This window comes from Sciurus vulgaris (assembly GCF_902686455.1).
Source record: "Sciurus vulgaris genome assembly, chromosome: 10".
Taxonomy (NCBI): Eukaryota; Metazoa; Chordata; class Mammalia; order Rodentia; family Sciuridae; genus Sciurus; species Sciurus vulgaris.
Window position 1 is genome coordinate 106,409,604 of NC_136470.1, and position 19,735 is coordinate 106,429,338.

The window sequence follows — 19,735 nt, forward strand, 5'->3', positions numbered from 1 at the left end:
CCATGTTGGCTCTGTTGGAGTGGGTGATAATGTGGATGTGGTTTGTCCTCCAAAGGGTCTTACGCTGGACGCGTGAACCTCAGTGTGGCAGTGTTGAGGTGGTAGAACCTGTAAGATGTGGGCCCTAGCGTGAGGTAATAGGGTCCCTGGGGATGATGCCCTGGGAAGGGAGTGAAGTACTTTTCATGGGCCCCAAGAAGTTCCTGTGAGAGTGGGTTGTTCTAAATAGAGGAAGATTGGCTCCTCCCTAGGATTCTTATCAGGCTATCTCTACCCCTTGCATGTTCTCCCACCATGATGCCAGTCCCAGTGTTGTGATGACCCTTATCAAATGTCAGTTCCAGGGGCTGCATATCATGAACTCTGAACTAGTAAAACATCATGTCTTTACAAAGCAACCACTCTTGGCTCTTTTGTGAGAACAAATAAGAGAAAGCAGCTAAGACAACAGTCTCTGGGGAGTTGGCTTTGGGAGAAGATGGTGATTCTTATCACTCTTTTAGGCCCCATTCTACATGATGCAGATAGCTCATTGCTTAGGCTATATGCACTTCTCCCTTCCTCTTGTGACAGAGCTCCAGGTTTGTGAAAGAGGTAGAAAACCACATTATCACAAACTGGGAACTGGAGAGAAGGCTAACACTGATTCCAATATCAGGCAGGACCTCACCTTGCTCGGCACATGGTCCTGCAGTGAATGCAAGATATATTTCAGACAATCTCATCAGATGATTGCAAGAATTGACAAAATTGGTAATCACACCTGTGATTACAGAAAGGCACTCCAGACTTCATAACTCAAGCTCGGGTGCAAGAGTGTGAAAACAGACCTAAGATATTGCCACACAAAAGAGTTGGATGTTTACTAGTAGTTTACATTGAAATCTATAATATCATTTTTCTAAGCTGAGAATGGTTTCTTGCAGCTAACTACTATGTGTAGAAAGGTTGTATATTATAATGCCCCATCTTATCACATACGATGTAGTTAGTTTATAAAGTGATTTTCCCCACGGTTTCTTGAACACAGTATCTTCGTGTCTTGGAACTAGTCAGTCATGTGATAATTTTTAAACATTAAAATTTGGAATAATGGCAATTATGTTGTAAACCACATTAATATGAAATTAAAAACACAATCATTGATGTGGAAAAGCCATTTGACAAATCTAAGATCTTTCTATCACCAAAAAGAAATACACACTCAAAGAAAACAAAGATAAAATGAAACTTGCTCAACACCTCATGAAGGGCATTTATAAACAATCTAATATATTTATTAAGAGTTACAGACACCAAGGTTAGGAAAGAAAAAACATTAAATGTCCACTTGAGAAAGAGGAAGCACTATTTATTTGCAGTTTGTAAGCTCTTGTATATAGAAATCTCTAAGCCGGTATGGCAGTGAACTGTAATATCTTGGGAGGCTACATGGGAGGCTGAGACAGGAGGATCACAAGTTGGAGCCAGCCTGGTCAATTGAGTGAGACATGCCTCAAAATAAAAAGGACTGGGGATAAAGCTTAGTGGTAGAGTGCTTTCCTACCATGCATAAGGCCCTGGATTTTATTCCATCCCCAGTACTACAAATAATCTCTCTCTCTCTCTCTCTCTTTCACATATACGATCCTAATGAATAGACACATGCACACACAACTAGAACTAATAATAAGTAAATTCCCTTTCTATTTTGTACAATAGTTTGACGTGCACTTGGTATTATTTTGGATGGTGGGTTTCCTCACCTCTTATCTCCAGCCTTTGCTGGGGAGCCAGCCAGGTCAGTTGCTGTAATTTTTACAGTTGCCACATTTTGAAGAAGAGAGAAATGCTAAGTGTCTTGCCCAAGATCAAAGAGGCAGAGAGTGTCAGTTCCTGAGCTTGGGTGTCCAGAGAGCAATGCTCTTCCCATACAGGTGGCATCTATCCAGCCCCTCAGAGCCTACCACACACCCCTAAGAAACACACTTCTTTGAACATAGAAAAGACAGGCTGAAGTCAGGAAGCAGCAAGAAAAAGCACATTTATGTGGACAGGAGAGTCATGGGGGTCATGGACTCTGAAAAGGTGAGTGGGGATGCTCGGGCCCGAGAGGGCTCCAAGTGGGACTCACATCCTGGCATCGCATGTAAGTTCACACATTACTGGGAGGGGTGGATAGGAGGCCAAGCCTCTGCTGGGGGCCTTCCACTGCAGCACTGGGCTAATGGGAAGATAAACACAGAGTCAGTACATGGGGACTCTTTGTTAATTCCACCCCAAAGCAAACAGTCAAATCCCTGGGTCCCTGGAGGCAAGACATAAAAGAGGAGTGGAATCACAAGTCACTAAAAGGATTCTTGGGGTGCACCATGGGTTACATGACCCACTGCACGGCTCATGCTCTATTCCATACTTTCACGTAGGATTTAAAATAAAATTTTCCATTAAAAAAGAATCGCCTGTAAAACATTTTAAATTAGTGGACTAGTCTCAGTCCTCATTAATAGCTGAGGAAACTGAGGCCCAGAAAAGCAAGGGACTAGCCCAAGCCCAATCAGCTAGTTAGCCATGCAGTCTTTTCTCTTTGTCTCTCCAGCAATACCTGGTTTTGCTCTGAAGCCCTGTGACCTGGACCCTGCAGACTTCAGGTCCATAATCCCACTCCTTAAGCTCCAAGTGCATCAGCTTCAGGGCCAGCCTCGCATCACGGGCTTACCCAACGAATGACACCCCTCTCTCAGTGCACACCCACTACTGCTCACCTGCTAGATGGCTACAGCCTCACCACTCCCTGGGGTACCTTGTCCACCTGTATTGAAAACTATAGTTTGAGAGTTGGATGCAGGGAGGTCTGTGCGATGGTGTGCTGGGTTGTACCTTGGAGAACTCAGGCCTCCATTGGCTCCCACTCTGTTCCCTCCTCCCTCTGGAGCCACACAACATCCAACATGTACCTGGGTAGTGACAGACCAAATGCAATGGGTCCCTACCCAGCTTTCCTGGTCTCCCTGACCACCTTCAACCCTCAACGTAGAAAGCACAGAGCCCAGGGCGTTCATCCAAGAGCCACTTCCAGGCTACAGTTCCCCTCTACCCCATGTCTTGGGTCAAGAATCTAGAAAGGCAAAAGAAGGAATTTCCCAGAAGTTCCCAGAGTGCCCTGGAAAAAACCCCAAAGGAAAGGAACATTGAGGGTCACGACCTGGGAGCTAGGGTAAGGGACTGGGAAAGAATATCCAGCCTCACCCACCCCACCAGCCCCAGGGTCCACCACTTGAGCCTCTGATTTACCAACTCACTTGGGTCCCAGTGGTGTGCAGAGGGTGTTGTCCCCTGAAGGAATTGGCCCTGGAGAGTTGGGGATGGGAGGAGGAGGTCAGATCCAGCTGCACTGGGCAAGGCCATCCTCCAATGACCCTCCTTAAGTTGGTCGCCAAAGCCAGAGCTCAAACCAGGCCTGTAATAAGACTCATAGGAAGAGAAGCCCAAGAGTGACCAGGGCCTCCTGCTTTCCCTGGCTTTGTGGAAGAGGGACCTCCCTCAACCCAGTTGTGAGCAGCTCTCCCCAGAGGAGTCCTGACACTGCAGCCCCCTCTCCTGCCTCCTCAGGACTCCCTCAGCACCTTGACCTTCCTTCGCAGCATCCTTGCTCTGTCTCCATTGGCCACCCATGTCCTTCTACAGCGTCCTTTCAGATACCTTATAAGATCTTCCTTGTGCTGCTCAACTGCTCCGGAGACAGTGTCACCACCCACTCCCACTTCACTTTCCCACTCCTCATGCTTTCCTAAAAAATGTGACTTCACTGAATTTAGCTATCTGGGAAAACGGTGGCAGTGGGGATGGGCAATCAGTCAAAAATCACATGGCCCAGAACATGGCTGAAGGCCTTCAGTAGGCAAAGTAGAAAAGGTCAAGCTCAAAGGTCAAGTCCTTCCCTGGACACTGACTTCCTTCTCCCCTCCATTAGTCTACTATCTCTTCCCAACCCACTCCATCTATCAGGCTCTCCCCCTCTCTCCATTAGACCAGGATGACCATCACTCCAGTTTCAAGAACTTTGGCTCGCAAATATTCTGTCACAATGAGACATGGCCCAGCAGCACCTCCATCAACACTGAACTCTCCCATGATCCAGGCATGAAGACTCTGCTCTTTAAAACTATTCTTCACTAGAAGGAACTTGGATTCCACATCAAGAGAGCTCTGGAATATCCCACCATGTCCAAAAAACAACACAAACCATAGTACTTTATGAGGTTCTGCCTCCTTAAAGGTGCTCAAACCCTTGAAGAACCAGTATCCTGCCACGTGCATTGGCCAAGGTCTGTAATCTTGGTGGATTGGGAGCCTGAGGCAGGAGGATTCCAAGTTCAAAGTCGGCCTCAGCCTCAGCACCTTACCAAGGCCCACAGCAACTTAGTGAGATGCTATCTCAAAATAAAATATAAAAAGGATTGAAGATATAGATTTATTGCTAAAGCACCCCTGGGTTGATCCCTAGTACCAGAACAAATTAATTAATTAGTGACAGATAATTATAAAAGATTTACAAAATTTTTAAATTTAGAGAAATTTTCATTAGTTTATAAAGTAAATGTTGAGTGTATAAAAGGTATAGAAATGTCCTTAAAGGAATGATAATAAATTTTTAAAACTCAACTAAACATGAATACCTTGCTCTCCCTACATGGATCTCTATCAAACACAGCTCTGAATCCAACAGCTCTGAAGCACAAAGACCAGTTTTTCTCACTGCCTCCACTCCTGGGGCTCCTGCTCCAAATCTCTGTCTCAAACACGCACACACTCCACAGTACCAAAATCAAGTAGCATCTTCTTCTTGCTCCGTCTTCTGCTCAACATCCTGCTGTTTCTCTTTCTCCTTCTTTCAGTGAGGATCAGGGCATCAGGCTTGCCTGTCTTCCTTTCTCTCTTTTCTTCTATCCCATCAAATGTTGATTCTTTTGTTTGATGGTTCACTCATTTATTCCGATTGCTTTTCTTTGTGTGCAAGGGGTTAAACAACCCAGGGCCTTGCACATGATAATCACATGCTCTGCCACTCAACTACACCCCCAGCCAGAAATATTTCAGGGCATCAAACATACTTCAGTCAAGCTGGGCATGGTGGTGCCTGCCTGAAATCCCAGAGACTAGGAGGACTGTGGCAGAAGGATGGCAAGTTCCAGGCAAACCTTAGCAACTTAGCTCCACCTTGTTTCAAAATTTAAAAAATAGAAAGGTCTGGCATGTAACTAGGTGTTTAAGGATCCTGGGATCAATCCCTGGTACCAACAATGCAAAACAAAGTAAAAGAAATAATAGCAGAAAAATAGATACAGTGTAGAAATCCTTTAATTGGAGAATATAAAAATAATCTGTAGGTTATCCATATAGTACTACTGAGAAACAAAAAAAAAAAAAAAAAAAGAAAAAAAGAAAGAAGCTACAAATCTGAGCAAAATATGGATAAATCTCAAATGCATTGTGCTAAATGGATGAAGTCAGACTGAAAAGGCAAAGACTCCATTTATAACTCTTCTGGACAAAGAAAAATTAGATGGATGCAGGAAAAGAAATTGACAACAAAAGATAAAGAAATAATTTCCTGGGGCAATGCAATTGGTCCAACTCGAATCATGGTGGCAAGTGCAGGATTTATCCATTTGTCAAAATCCCTGACTGTAGACAACAAAGGGTGAATTTTACTGTGTGTAAATTTTCAGCAAAAGACTTTGAAAAAAAAAAAAAAATCCTACCATGGCTCCCAGGTTTAACTTCATCCAAACTAAATTCCATGTTTGAAATCCTGAGCCTTTTAAATATTGACTCCCCACACTTGGTATCAATTTCATAGCCCTTGCCACTTTGTGCTTGAATTAGATCCTTATCTTCATCCATCCATTCACATCCTACTTTCTTACCCTTTTGCACGGGGGTTCCTCTCATAGCCAATGCCCTCCTGTCCTCTGCCTCTCCAAATCACACATAGGACATGTGGAGGGCCCTGTCCTACTCTACAGTGAAGACCTTACCAAACTATTTCTTCCAGTCTGCTGCACCACTCAGACTGAGCCCTTCTAGGAGTGTACTGGGTGTCTCCCTATGTTATTCTGATTGCAGGTTGCTTATCCACACAATGTGGGATGCACTTACCTCTAAAACCATCTGTCAAATAGCACACTCCCTAGCACAAGGTAGGTTCTCCAAATAATGCACCCAGGAGGGAGAAAGACCATGGAGCTTTAGGGGGAGGACAGATTTGAGCTGCATTTAAAGAGGTGGGTCTGGATGGACTAATGAGGGCCAAGGGCTATGCAGAACTCAAAGAAGTGCCAAATCTGGGACATGCAAGATGCCTCCATACAGCCAGGTTGTGTGGCACAAATACTGGGCACCACTTACCTGCAACCCACAGGGACCCCTGGCAGTGCTCACCATCATGGCCTGCAACAGCAGCCCCAAGATGAGTGGAAAAAGGGCGCAGATGGTGGGTAGAGCCACTAGGAAGCTGTGCAAGGGTTAAGAAGCCAAGCAGACCCACAGTTCCTCCATGGCCCCACCCCTCTAGCCCACTTTGACCTCCCTGGCCCCACACTCATAGACCCCCACCCACCTACACTTCCTTCGTGGACTGGACTCTTAGTCCAGTACACCCAAGGGAAAACTCACTCAGCCATGCTTTCCTCCTGCCAGGCCCTTTTTTATTTCCATTACCCTTTGTCTGGCTCTGCTAGATTCTTAGACCCACAATCCACTCTACCCACCTATCTCCCTGACCCCACAACCCGTCATCATGTCCTTGACATGTCCTCCCAGTGGGGCTTTTCCCTCTGACACCACCCACATCAGCTCAGCCCTCATTGACCCTGCCCCTGGACTGTCCACCCTTGCCTCCCCACCACCATGCTCTTCCAATGTGGGTCCTTGGCACTGTGTGGATACGCCATGACTTAGTCCCAGGAGAATGGCAGGTCTCTGATACATACAAGGACGGCCACACAGGTCACCAGCAGGGCAGTAAGATATAAACAAAAGGATGCCAGCAGCAGCATGAAGATTCTAGTGTTACAGGGACCCACACAGTTGTTGACCCACATGCAGTGGTGGTCAAAGTCCTAGGGAAGCAGAGGGTTTATCTGGCCTGGCCTCCATCACCTGCAAAGGCTCAGACCTCTCACAACCTGGCCCCCTATGTGACCTGCTCTTGGTCCTACCTGGCAATTCCATGGTTAGAGCATAGTTAGGACTCCATGGCTCAATATGTCACTTCTCCTTAGAGAAAAGACCAGCCTGATGTCGCTTTGAACAGGATATAGAATAACTCTGAGCCTTTATATTCTCAGATACTACTAAGGATGTGACGAACTCCCTCGCGCAGCCAGCCTTCTGCACTTAGAAACACATGCACTCATATCCTAGGAAATCCTTCAACTTGGACACCCAGAGGAAGATAGGTAAAGATTTCTGGAACAGGGCAGAAGCTGGCCTAGGGTCTGGGTATCTAGTAACAGTGATCCACAGGATGGGACAGGGGCTGCCTTTCCTCCCGCTGACTCTACTAGACTCACACAGATGTGATGCCCTTTGCATGGCAGCACCTGTGCAAACAAAGCCAGCTTCTCAGGACAGGTGAAGACATAGAGGCAATAACTGACATACGTGACCAAGAGTGGCTAAGAACCACTTTGAGCAGTCTGGGAAGATAGTCTCATACCCACCCCTGGCCCACTTATGCTGTGAAGTTCCCAGTCCTGGCCAGGTGCCCCTTAATAGGACTGTGAGTGACCAGGGAGGAGGAGTACTCACCTCCCACAGATACTACAAGAGGGACAGTGGAAGGTCCGGGGTAGGTGGTGAAAACTGTACGTGGGGCACCAGGGCATGGGAAATGGCCTCCCATACATCCGTGCTGTGTATGCTGTCCTGGGATTCTGCTCAATGGAGCCTGGAATGAGAAGAATTTGGGGCAGTGGCAGGAGGCCTGTCCATCATGGGGCTGCTCAGGGCAGCCCCATAGCATCAATGAGTAACTAGAAGCCTGGGGAAGAGGTGGGAAATCCCAGTCCCTGTAAAGCAAGTTCACCATTCAGATGGACTGGCAGTCTCAGAGAGGAGGGTTTCCCTCCAGAAGAGTTCCCAACTTAGATGGACTGGCAGTCAAAGAGAAGAAGGGTCCCTGCCAGAAGAGCCCTCTACAGAGCTCGACCCTTTGGAATAATGATCACTGCTTGATGTCATGTGTGAAATGTAAAGAAGGCAGAATGAACTGTGTGGTTTGCCAGCATGCCAAGTCCTTCCTTCTAAAACCACCAAAGTCCTCCAGGATGTTTTTTAATTTTTCCACACCTCAGTGGCTTGGGAAATGAAGTGACAGGGCCTAAGTCATGATGACATGGAGGCAGGGATCCTGAGCCCATAGGTGGGCTTCGCACTTTAGAAATCACCCCTGTAGGCATCAGCCCTTGGGATACCACTCCTTCTCCCACGTTTCTGAGGACTTACCTCGATATATGATGCCAGGCTCTGAGATGTTCAGGGATACCAGGCTCCCTTCTTTCCTTCCTGACCCTCTGTCCCCACTTCCCTGTCTCTTCACTATCATTGTCTATATTCTCTTCTATTTCTTTGTAAGAAGCCTGACAGCTTCCATGGGAGAATCTTGGGTAAGGGAAGAAAGCTCCGCTGATATTCATGAGCAGCACAGTGATGGAGGCCCAAAAAGACTTGGTCTAATCCAAGCATTTTCAACTTGAGGTTGGGCAGGTGGCATGCATCCCGAGAGAGTGGCATGGCTCTGCCTGTTTCTCATGGAAATGAGAACCTACTGTTAGTTGTGTTAGGTTGCCACCCAGAGTACAATGACAATGATAAGGAAGGAAAGAAGTATGAACTGTAACATCACAGAGGTCTGGCATGGGAACTCTGGCTGCTTCCAGTGACTTCTGAGAGTACCCTCCTCCACCCCCACATGCACTCTTGTTGCACACTGGGACATCCTGTTCTTTCAATGTAACATTGCTGGAGCATGTGGTGATGTGGATGTGGTTTATCCTCCATAGGTTCATAGCCTGGAGGCTCGGTCCTCAGTGTGGCAGTTCTCAGGTGATAGAAACCATAAGAAGTGGGGCCAGGGTGAGGTAATAGGGTCACTGGGGACAATGACTTCGGAAGGGAAAAATGTACTCATGGGTCCCCATTTGTTCCTGTGAATGTGGGTTGTTATAAAATAGAGCAAGACCTGTCCCTCCCCATGTTTCTGTTCATTTCATTTCTAACCCATGTGTGTCCTCCCACTATGATGCCACTCACCATGTTGTGATGACCCTTATCAAATGTCAGTTGCAAGGGCTACCATATCATGAACTCTGAACTAGTGAAACATCATCTCTTTACAAAGCAACCATTCTTGGCTATTTTGTGAGAACCACATAAGATAAAGCAGCTAAGACAACAGTCTCTGGGGAGTTGGCATGGGGAGAAGTTTGGTGATTCTTATCACTCTTTCAGGCCCAGTTCTAAATGAAGCAGACAGTGCTCATTGCTTAGGCTGTATGCACTTCTCCCTTTTTCTTGTGAGATCGATCCAGGTTTGGGAAGGAGGTAGAAGACTAAACAACTTCCCTGTTTCCCTCGTTTCCAGAATGGGCTCAACATTTTGCTCTTGCTTCAGTATTTCTCATTATATATTTTACCTTATGATTGAAGAACAGATAAAGCAGACAGGAAGTTGAAAAAAGAAGAGGGGGAGAAGGGAGAGAATTTTAACAGAAAGATAACACATATTGATCTTTTAAAAAATTATTGTTGCATGATTATATAGATTAGTGGATTATATAGTGGCATATCCATACATGCATGTGATACAATTGATGAAATTTCATTCTCTAATACATCTCCTTTTCCTACCCTGTTTCCTCTCCTTACTCCCCACCTTCCTCTACCCTAGTGGTCTCCCTTCTCTTTTCATGAGATCCTCCATTTTTATAATTTTATAATTTTGTTCTACCTTCCCCATAGGATGGAAAAAAGGACCTTGACTTTCTGATTCTAGCTTATCTTGCTTAACAGGATGTTCTCTAGTTTCATCCATGTTAAGCAGGAATTGAAATTTTAATTTTATTACCTGAACATGCTTTCTGGTTAACATTAATTTGTTCTAAAAAAATATGAGGTACGAATGATAAATTTTGTGGTCATGCAGGTTGCATAGTACTGAAAAGCAGTAAATGAAATTGTAACTTACTCTCTATTTAGGACAGGCACAAAATGCATAGCTGATACTCACTAAAGCTTATTCAAGTTTTTAGCTAATAACCCAAAACTATACTCTTGATTAAAAATGCGATATTTTTATGAGATAAATTGGCATTTATTTAGAATCCATACTGTCTATTGATTCTTGATCAATTTCATGCACTTTAGCATCTTGTTAAGGAAGTCAGATTCTATGCTGACAAGTGAAGGTGAAGGATTGGGCCTACTTTTTCTTCTAGTTGTGGCAAGGTCTTTGATCCACTTTGAGTTGAGTTTCATGCAGGGTGAGAGACAAAGGTTTAATTTCATTGTGTTACATGTGACTTTTCATTTTTCCTAGCACTATTTGTTGAATAGGCTCTCTTTTCTCCAGTGAATGATTTTGGCATCTTTGTATAGTATAAGATAACTGTATTTATGTGGGTTTGTCTCTGTGTCTTACAGGTAGTCTTACCAATTGGTCTATATGTCTATTTTAGTGCCAATACCATGCTGCTTTTATTGTTATAGTTGAGTATAGTTTGAGGTCTGGTATTGTGATGCTTTCTGCTTCACTTTTCTTTCTAAGGATTACTTTGACTATTCAGTGTCTCTTATTTTATTTTCAGATGAATTTCATGATTGCCTTTCCTAGTTCTATGAAGAATGTCATTGGGATTTTAATAGGAATTGCATTAAATTTGTGTAATGCTTTCGGTAGTGTGGTCATTTTGACAATATTAGTTCTGCCTATCCAGGATCATCATTTTTAAGATTTCTTTCTTTATTTGTTTAGTATTCTGTAGTTTTCATTTTAGAGATCTTTCACCTCTTTTGATAGTTTGATTCCCAACACTCATACATTGCTGGTGGGAATGCAAAATGGTGCAACCATTGTGGAAAGCATTATGGAGATTTCTCAGAAAATTTGGAATGGATCCACCATTTGACCCTATTGTCCCATTGCTCAGTTTATATGCAAAGGACTTAAAATCAGCATACTATATTCATGACTTCACATCAATGTTTATAGTAGCTCATCTCACAATAGCTAAACTATAGAACCAAACTAGGTGATCTTCTACAGATAAACTGATAGAGAAAATGTTGTATATATGTGTACATATCTATATGCATACATACACCCACCCACCTCCCCCCTCACACACACAAATATACATATACACCATGGATTATTACTCAGCTTTAAAGAAGAATGAAATTGTGGCAATTGCTGGTAAATGGATGAAGTTGGATGATGTCATGTTGAGCAAAATAAACCAAACCCAAAAAACCAAAGGTCGAATGTTTTACCTGATATGCAGGTACTAATTCACAATAAGGGGGTGTACAGGAAAAAATAGAGTTAACTTTATATTTGGTAGAGGGGAGTGAAGGGAGGGGAAGTGGTATGGGATAGGAAAGAGAGTAGACATTATTACCTCATGTAAAAATATGACTATGACCAATGTAATTCTATAATATATACAATCAGAAAAATGAGAAATCACACTACATTTATGTATGATTTATCATTATGTATAAATGTTTTCTACTGTCATGTACAACTAATTAGAAAATATTTAAAATTTTTAAAAGTAGGTATTTAATATTTTACATGAATATATCTAATTCAAACCTTAACATTCCAAATGTACCTTCAAATTTAAATGATGGTTGAAAGTCAGTTTCAAACACTTTCAGAGGTATGGTCCCTGCACTTTATATAATCATTCCACTTTTCTGTCATCTCAAATGAGAAGATAAGCAAAGTGAGTTTAAAAAATAATGTGAATATATATTAAATCACACCTTAGTTATTTCAACTAGTCTTCCTAACTTGGGTTATAGATTTGTATTTTTTTAATGGATAGTAGAATAGATTTGCCAATAAACAATTTTATGACATTATTGAAATGCATTTATGGAGAAAACAATATTATAGAATGGTGAACAATAACACATATGAGAGAGAAGAGTTTTCATTCTCCATCCTGGATGAAGAAAAAGAGTAATAATTATTTTGTGGGCTTGATTCTCTGGAGCTGAGATGTCTGTATAGTGTTTCTATAAATCTTCAGACACTCCAGAAAAACATGACACAGAAAGCAGCATGGATGTTTTTAGTCATTGCTTCTCCCACTTTCTTTCTTGATATTATCTATGAAGTATTATTTTCTAAATTATTTATCACATAAATGCATAAAGCACCAAAATACACTTATAAATTATTTCACAAGTAGTCTTACCAATTGATTTCAAAAATATTTTTTATGTATTTTTAAAAATTCAGTATCTAATTGAGAATAAAATTCTCAGGAGTATACCCTGAGATTGGAAAGGTGAGAAGATGAAAATTAAATTCATAGGAAAGTCATAAGAAGTAAATTAATAAAAATCCTGACTAGTGCATTATAATAATATCAGTTTTATAATAATGAAAATGACATTATCACCTATTTATCATGAACCAGTCTTGGGGACTAAAGAATAAAAGGCATTTTAATGGGATGACAGAGTGAATCACACTTCTCATAGGTAAATACAAATATTCATAATATTAGTCGAATGCCATTATTTTGTATAAAGTTTTTCTCAGTCTAAAAGCTTACATTTGAAAAAGCTTCAATTTTAAAAGTCAAGTAGAAATAGAGGAAGATAAAAATTTATATTATCTGTGGGAAGTAAAATACTGAATAAGAAAACATTAACCCTTATTTAAGGAGGTTTGTGTGTGAGAGAAAAACAGAGACAGTGAGAGAATGAGAGAGAGAAGTGTACATTTGTGGACATAAGCAATGTGAACACATTATTTCATGATTAATATAATTTCAGACATTTTTCATTTTCTCTATATTCAGGAAGTAAATGAATATGAAATATAAATTGAAAACCAAGTCTGATTTAAACAATGCAATAAAAGAGATAAGAGCAGGAAAACGGGAAAAAAAGAGAGAGAGAAAACCATGAAAACAAAAGCTGATTTTTAACAACTACAGTGAGATTCAACTCCACTTACTGAAGGTGACCAAACAGAGCCGGACACTGGGTAAGTCCCCTGCAGGCTGTATGACTGGTTTGGAGTGCAGGTTCCATTACGCCAAGTCCATTGGTAGTGGCGGTTGTAGGGCTGGGGCCAGTTGCACGTGGAAAAACTGTGAGTGCTATCAAACCCTGTAGCCTCCCTAGGGCAGAGGGTGAGGCTGAAGAGGAAAGTGATTTGGACATGTCCCCTGGTTCTACCCACTGCCCACTGCCTGCCGCTGTCTGGCAGTGATGCCCAGTTGCATAGCCATGGGATGGAGTTGGCTTACCAAAAGCACAAAGACAGTGAGGAGCTCTGTGATATGCAAATGGAATCTTGTGGAAGCTCACATAAACTGGGCAGCCTAGCACTGCCTGACTCCCAGTCCTTAGATCAGAAACATGCCAAAGCACAAAAGGCAGTGTCAGCACTGAGGCAAGAAGAATGAAGACTCACCCACATTATGGAGCACATGTTAAATTATAACATGGAGATGCAATCAGCAACACCTAGACAATAGAAAACTCTTTAAATGGGTAAATGGGTGCCTTTAACAAGTGCATTTTAAGGTGTGTAAAGAGAAAGAGATGGAGAAATAAGAGGCCCAGGATAGACAAAGCAATCCTTAGTGAGAAAAGTGAAGCAAGACACATGACAATACCAGATCTTCAATTACACTTCAATTATACAGAGCTATGGTAACAAATGGCACATGGTATTGGCACCAAAATAGGCATGAAGACCAGTGGAATGGAATATGAGACACAGTGACAAACTCACATGAATAGTTATCTCATGCTAGACCAAGGCTCCATGAACATACTTTGGAGAAAAGATAACCTCTTCAACAAATGGTGCAGGAAAAACTGGAAACCTATATGTAGCACAATGAAATTTAAACCCTTTCTCTCACACTGCACAAACTCAAAGTGGATGAAAGACCTAGTTATTAGACCAGAAACCCAGCATCTACTAAAAGAAAATGCCGACATGCCTGCTTAGGACCCAACTTCCTCATCAAGACTCCTAAAATGCAAGATATAATCAAGAAGTAATTAGTGGGATGATTTCAAACTAAAAAACCTCTCCACAGCAAAGGAAACAAGAGTGAAGAGAGAAATTATATAATGTGAGAAAATCTTTGCCACCCACAGCTCAGTTAAGGCTTTAATTTCCAGAATATACAAAGAACTGAAAAGCTTACTGTAAAAAATCAAATAAATCAATCAACAAATGGTCAAAAAAACTAAACAGTCACTTCTCAATAGAAGAAATATGGACAACAAATATATGGAAAATGTTCAACATCTCTAGCAATTAGAATAATGCAAATTAAAACTACACTGATATTTCACCTCACTTCAACCACAATGGCAATTATCAGAATATAACTAATAATAGATGTTGGTGAGGATTGGGGAAAAGTGTACACACATACAATCCTGGTAGGAATGTAAATTGGAGCAATCACTCTGTAACGTATTTTTGAGATTTCTCAAAAAAACTAGAAATGGAATCTCCATTTGACCCAGTTATCCCACTTGTTAGTATATATCCAAATGACCAAAATCATAGTAATTATATATATTAATAGGATAATGAGAGGTATCAGTACATGTGTATACTGTGTAATGTTTAAATCAGGTTAACCATGTGTATATCCTCAAAAATCAAGTTTTTTTTTGTTTATTTTTTTTTTGTAAATAGTGCCTCTTCTAGAAATATTTTTTTTCCTGCAGATGATCTCTTCTAAAAGAAAACTTTGGACAAATTAAATAGTTAAATCAAGCAAAGAATGATTCATCAATCAAGCTGCACACTGAACCAGTAGAGGTTTAGAAACCCTCATTTTCTGGGTGGGCAGAGAGAATTTATAGACAGGAAATAAGTGAGGTGTGGTCAGAAAGGTTTCAGCTGGTTACAGATCAGTGCTTGCCTTCCATGGACATTGTGGACTAGTTGGCAGCCTGTGATTGACTAATGTTCACTGCTGACAGTTTTAGAATTTTACCTCTCTCTTTATTCTGTCCATTTAGTCAGTCATTTGCAAAAAGCATCTACTTCTACCAAGGTTGCCCTGTTTGCCCTAAAACATTTCTAGGAATCTCTTGCCTCAAAAAATCCATTTTTGTTAAAAATTGTGTACCCAATTCAGTATCGATAGTATTTGGAAGAATGAAAAGGACAGAAGAGTCCTAAAGAGGTTTTGTAATCATGCATGCAGAGTTCCAAATATCATAGGTAGTGAACTAGGCAGTCATTTGTCAGAATACACAGTACTGGGCTCTTAGCAAGGCACACAGGGAACTCGTGCCTACCTTGATCTCATCTGTAGGCCTCATCAACCACTTAGCAATTTACTTGAAAAACTATAAATTCAATTAAATAAATTATGACATGCTTTAGTCTTCAGGCAAAAACTTCAGTGGCAAATTGGAAGACAGACTCACATCATTTTTATGTTCCATCTCTTAGTGTTGGAAATACCTTTATTATTTTCTTGTTTCAGTTGAGATGTAATACTCTTTTTCAATGTCAGAAAAAAGTTCAGAAACATGTTTACCTGCAGAGGCAGGATGTGTCTCTGACTTTTTATCTGCATTGGATGGAACACACATAGCAAGAGGATATAAAAAGGTTTGTTACTCACATCATAAGGCTTTCTGGGAAGAGCACATCAGCTAAAAAACATATCAAATGATAGAATGAGAAAGCAAGGAAAAGTTATTTTTTTTTATTTATTCTTTGTAAGTCAGCAGAGCTGGGTCAGAGTTTTCATGTGTGATTTGCACTTCCCACTAGTGCTAAAGGAAGGATCACACAGGCTTTCTCTAATCAGCTGTGCAGATGTAGGGCAGAAGGGCAATAGGGAGGTGTGAGATGCAAAAGGTGTAAGCAAACATAAAATGATGTGAGTCTGTCTTCCAATTTGCCACTGAAGTTTTTACCTGAAGACTAAAGCATGTCATAATTTATTTAATATAGATATTCTCCACTTCATCCAATTACTAACAAATACCATAATTTCATTCTTTGTAGCTGAGTAATATTCCATTGTATAAACATACCCCATTTTCTTCCATTCATCTATTGAAAGATAGCTAGGTTGATTCTATAGGTTGGCTATTGTGAATTGAGTTTTTATAAATATTGATGTGGCTGCATCAACTGTAATATGCTGATTTTAAGTCCTTTGAGTTTGGTTTATTTTATTTTAATTTGACATGTTTTGGTCATTAATCATCAAAACTTTTGTAGTATAATGCAATTATGTTTTATTAAAAGAAAAAATTAATTATATTGGGTATTCTTCCTAAAGTAGAAAGTTTCCTGTGCTTTTCTTTCTTCATGGATTTTCTTTCTATAAATCTCCAGGCTAAATGATTAGTTCGTGGACTATATAGCTGCATTATTTTTTTTGCATTTCCTCATCATCCCAATCTGAAAGGTACTTATGACAATGGTTTACATATCTTTGAATTTCTGTTTGTGGAGGTTTTAAAAAAATAACTGCTGACAAAAGATTTATCTCATATGGATTTTTAAAAAAAATGGAATAGGAATAAAATCAAGTTAGTTTTTTTTGTAAGAATGAAATTGAAAGGGAATAGTATAAAAAGAAAAGAAGAGAGGGTCTCTGAGAAATTCATTAAACCATGTGTATTCATTAGGATGATAGCTTAGCAGAAACAATGTATAGAGGCACATTTGGAATCTAAATAGAAAATGTATTTTATATTAATTTACATTCTAACTCTAATCAAATTTATTGCATATTACCTACATTAACTTATACTTGTGATATATTTGAAGTCAGAGCATCAATTTAACTCGTAAGAATGTAATTGTATTTGATAATATATTCACTTTTCATTATTCTGCTTATGCTTCTAACCATGCAGACTCAATGGTGCTTGCAATGAGACAGGAGGGAAATTGCTTGAGAGAAGCACCATGCTCTACTCTTTTCCTGTGCCTGTCTGACTGCCTGCCTGCCTTACAATTCTCACGGAATGGTAATAATTTAGTGTTTTGAGTGGTACATGCACAACATTTCTGTTTGAAAAGATATTTTTAAAGATGAAACACAAAATCTCGTTACAGATGACTATTAACAGATGAACTTCTGCAATTGATCTTCATATAGGAAAAACTAACTTTGAATCCTAACTAAGCATAACTGTAATCCTCTCAAAAGTACTTCTGTTCTTATCAGTAGAACTGCATTGCAAATATTTATTCAATTCCTGTTGCTTGAGGGTGATAGTGTTGTCATGTGCTGACTTGAATTCCTCCCAAATTTATTTATTGAAGCCTAAAACCCCAATGTGAATGTATTTGGAGATGAGGCCCTTAAGGAGGTAATCTTAATGAGGTCAAAGTGTGGGGCTCCAATTCCCTAGGTTGGGTGACCTTAAAAGAACAGGAAGAGACAACAAATGTGTCTGCAGACAGAGGAAAGGTTATGTGAAGACACTGTGACAAAGCAGCCATCTGTAAGCCAAGGAGAGGCGTCAGGAGAAACCTAACCTCCAGTACCTACTTCTCAGAATTCAATCTCCCAGAATTGTGGAAAAATATATTTCTACTATTTAAACCATCCAGTAGGTGGGGATAGTTATCACAGTCCATGATGACTTACACAATCATGCTTTTCAATTTCAACAATAAAAATTTGTAATATTTTTACATTCAACAGACTTAGAAGTACCCACCTAACAATAAAGATTCTGCCATTTAACCTCAAACTTTTACCATCTGGCCATTAACATAATAAGTTTATAACATTTTACCCACCCTGAAGGGCCACTTTTTTGCACTGAACTTTAATAAGATTGATCTGCTGTTTTAAATTAGCATTTACTATAATTCATTATCTATTCTATGCTTTTGTGACATTCATTCTATTACTGTTATTAAAAAGAGAGCATCATGCATAGAAGGGCAACATATTTTATTTTCTTCTCCATTTAGAAAACTGAACGAGCTTCCAGCAAGTACTTAATAAATTATTATGAGTTAATCATGGCAAGGTTGAAAAATAAATGTGGATATTCCAAAAATGTATTCACCTCATAAAGTACTTATTTTACAAATTGATTCACATGTTGGATTGCCAAGCCAGAGATCTAGGGACTAGTTTAGGTCATTCCTGTATTCCTATCATACAGCAAATGGAAAACTTTCAGCAAATCCAGTCAAAGGTACCACTTGTAATATTAAATCTCCATCCTCATATCCTTAGTGTCATCACCCTGACTTGGACCATCCCAATTTTTGTTAGAAAACTGTTTTCTGGTCCTGTCTGACTCCATTTCAATCAATATTTCAATTTCAGTTGGAAGGACTTTTTAAAATTGGAATGGACATGCCACTCATTTGCTCCAAAGATGTCACAGGATTGAGTAATCTTTGGCTAAAGAGTTGTCAATTCTTCCTTTGGTAGGTATCCTATTATACAGCATATAGTTTCTCAACTTGGGAAATAAACCATTAATCTCATAAAAACGTGTGCTAGAATGGAGTATCGAGAATGAAGTGTGATTAAGAAGTAAGATATTCTTACTATTGAAATTTATATTTCTATCAAATTGACTTTAGATCTTTGTGGATGATGTTATTTAGTACCTTAAACTTACAAGAGTAAATTAAGCAGATACAGAAGAAACAAATGAAAATTATTAATGCAAATGAGTATAAAAGGCAAAACATTTTACTAGTAATTCTTATACTACTATACACTAAATGGATCCCAACATTCCTACTCTTTCATATTTTCCTGGATGTATCTTTCAAGATTGTTGATATAATTTACCAAACTATGCTTCACGTTTGACATGCAGATAATGTATGTTAATAGAAAATAGATAAAGGTAATAAAGTCAATTGCATTTTAAGGCATTGATTTTATGCCTAAATAATTTAAATAATTATTCAATATATATATTAATCATTTATAAATTATTCCTAAATGTTGAGGGAGGTTGAATGGAAAAGTCCAATAACAACATTAATTATAAAATAAAATATCAGGAAGAACACTATTTGTATTTCATGAATATATTTTACCTTAGGAAATAAAAGAAGAGACACAGCAGACAGGAAGTTGGACAAAAAAGAGGGAGGGAAGGGGGAGAATTTTAACAGAAAGTTAACATATATTGATCTTTAAAAAAAAAACTATTGCCACATAATAATTACATAGAATAGTGCATTATATAGTGGCATACTCATACATGCATTTAATATAATTTAAGCAATCTCATTCTCTAACACATCTCCTTTCCCTACCCTGTTTCTTTCCCTTACGCCCCTTTTCTCCTACCCTTGTGGTCTCCCTTCTATTTTCATGAGATCCTCTGTTCTTAATTTTTCTCTCTAGTTTCCCCGTATGAGGGAGAAAAAGAACCTTGGCTTTCTGATTTTAGATTATCTTGCTTACCATGGTGTAGTTCCATTCATTTACCTACAAGTGAATCATTTTTTCTC

At 39.9% G+C, this 19,735-nt stretch overlaps 1 protein-coding gene across 1 annotated transcript in view; it reads right to left on the reverse strand.

The window, feature by feature from the left end:
• LOC306670247 (palmitoyltransferase ZDHHC19-like) overlaps positions 1-19,735 on the reverse strand; it is a 151,263-nt gene that overhangs the window by 71,618 nt on the left and 59,910 nt on the right. The window lies entirely within an intron of this gene.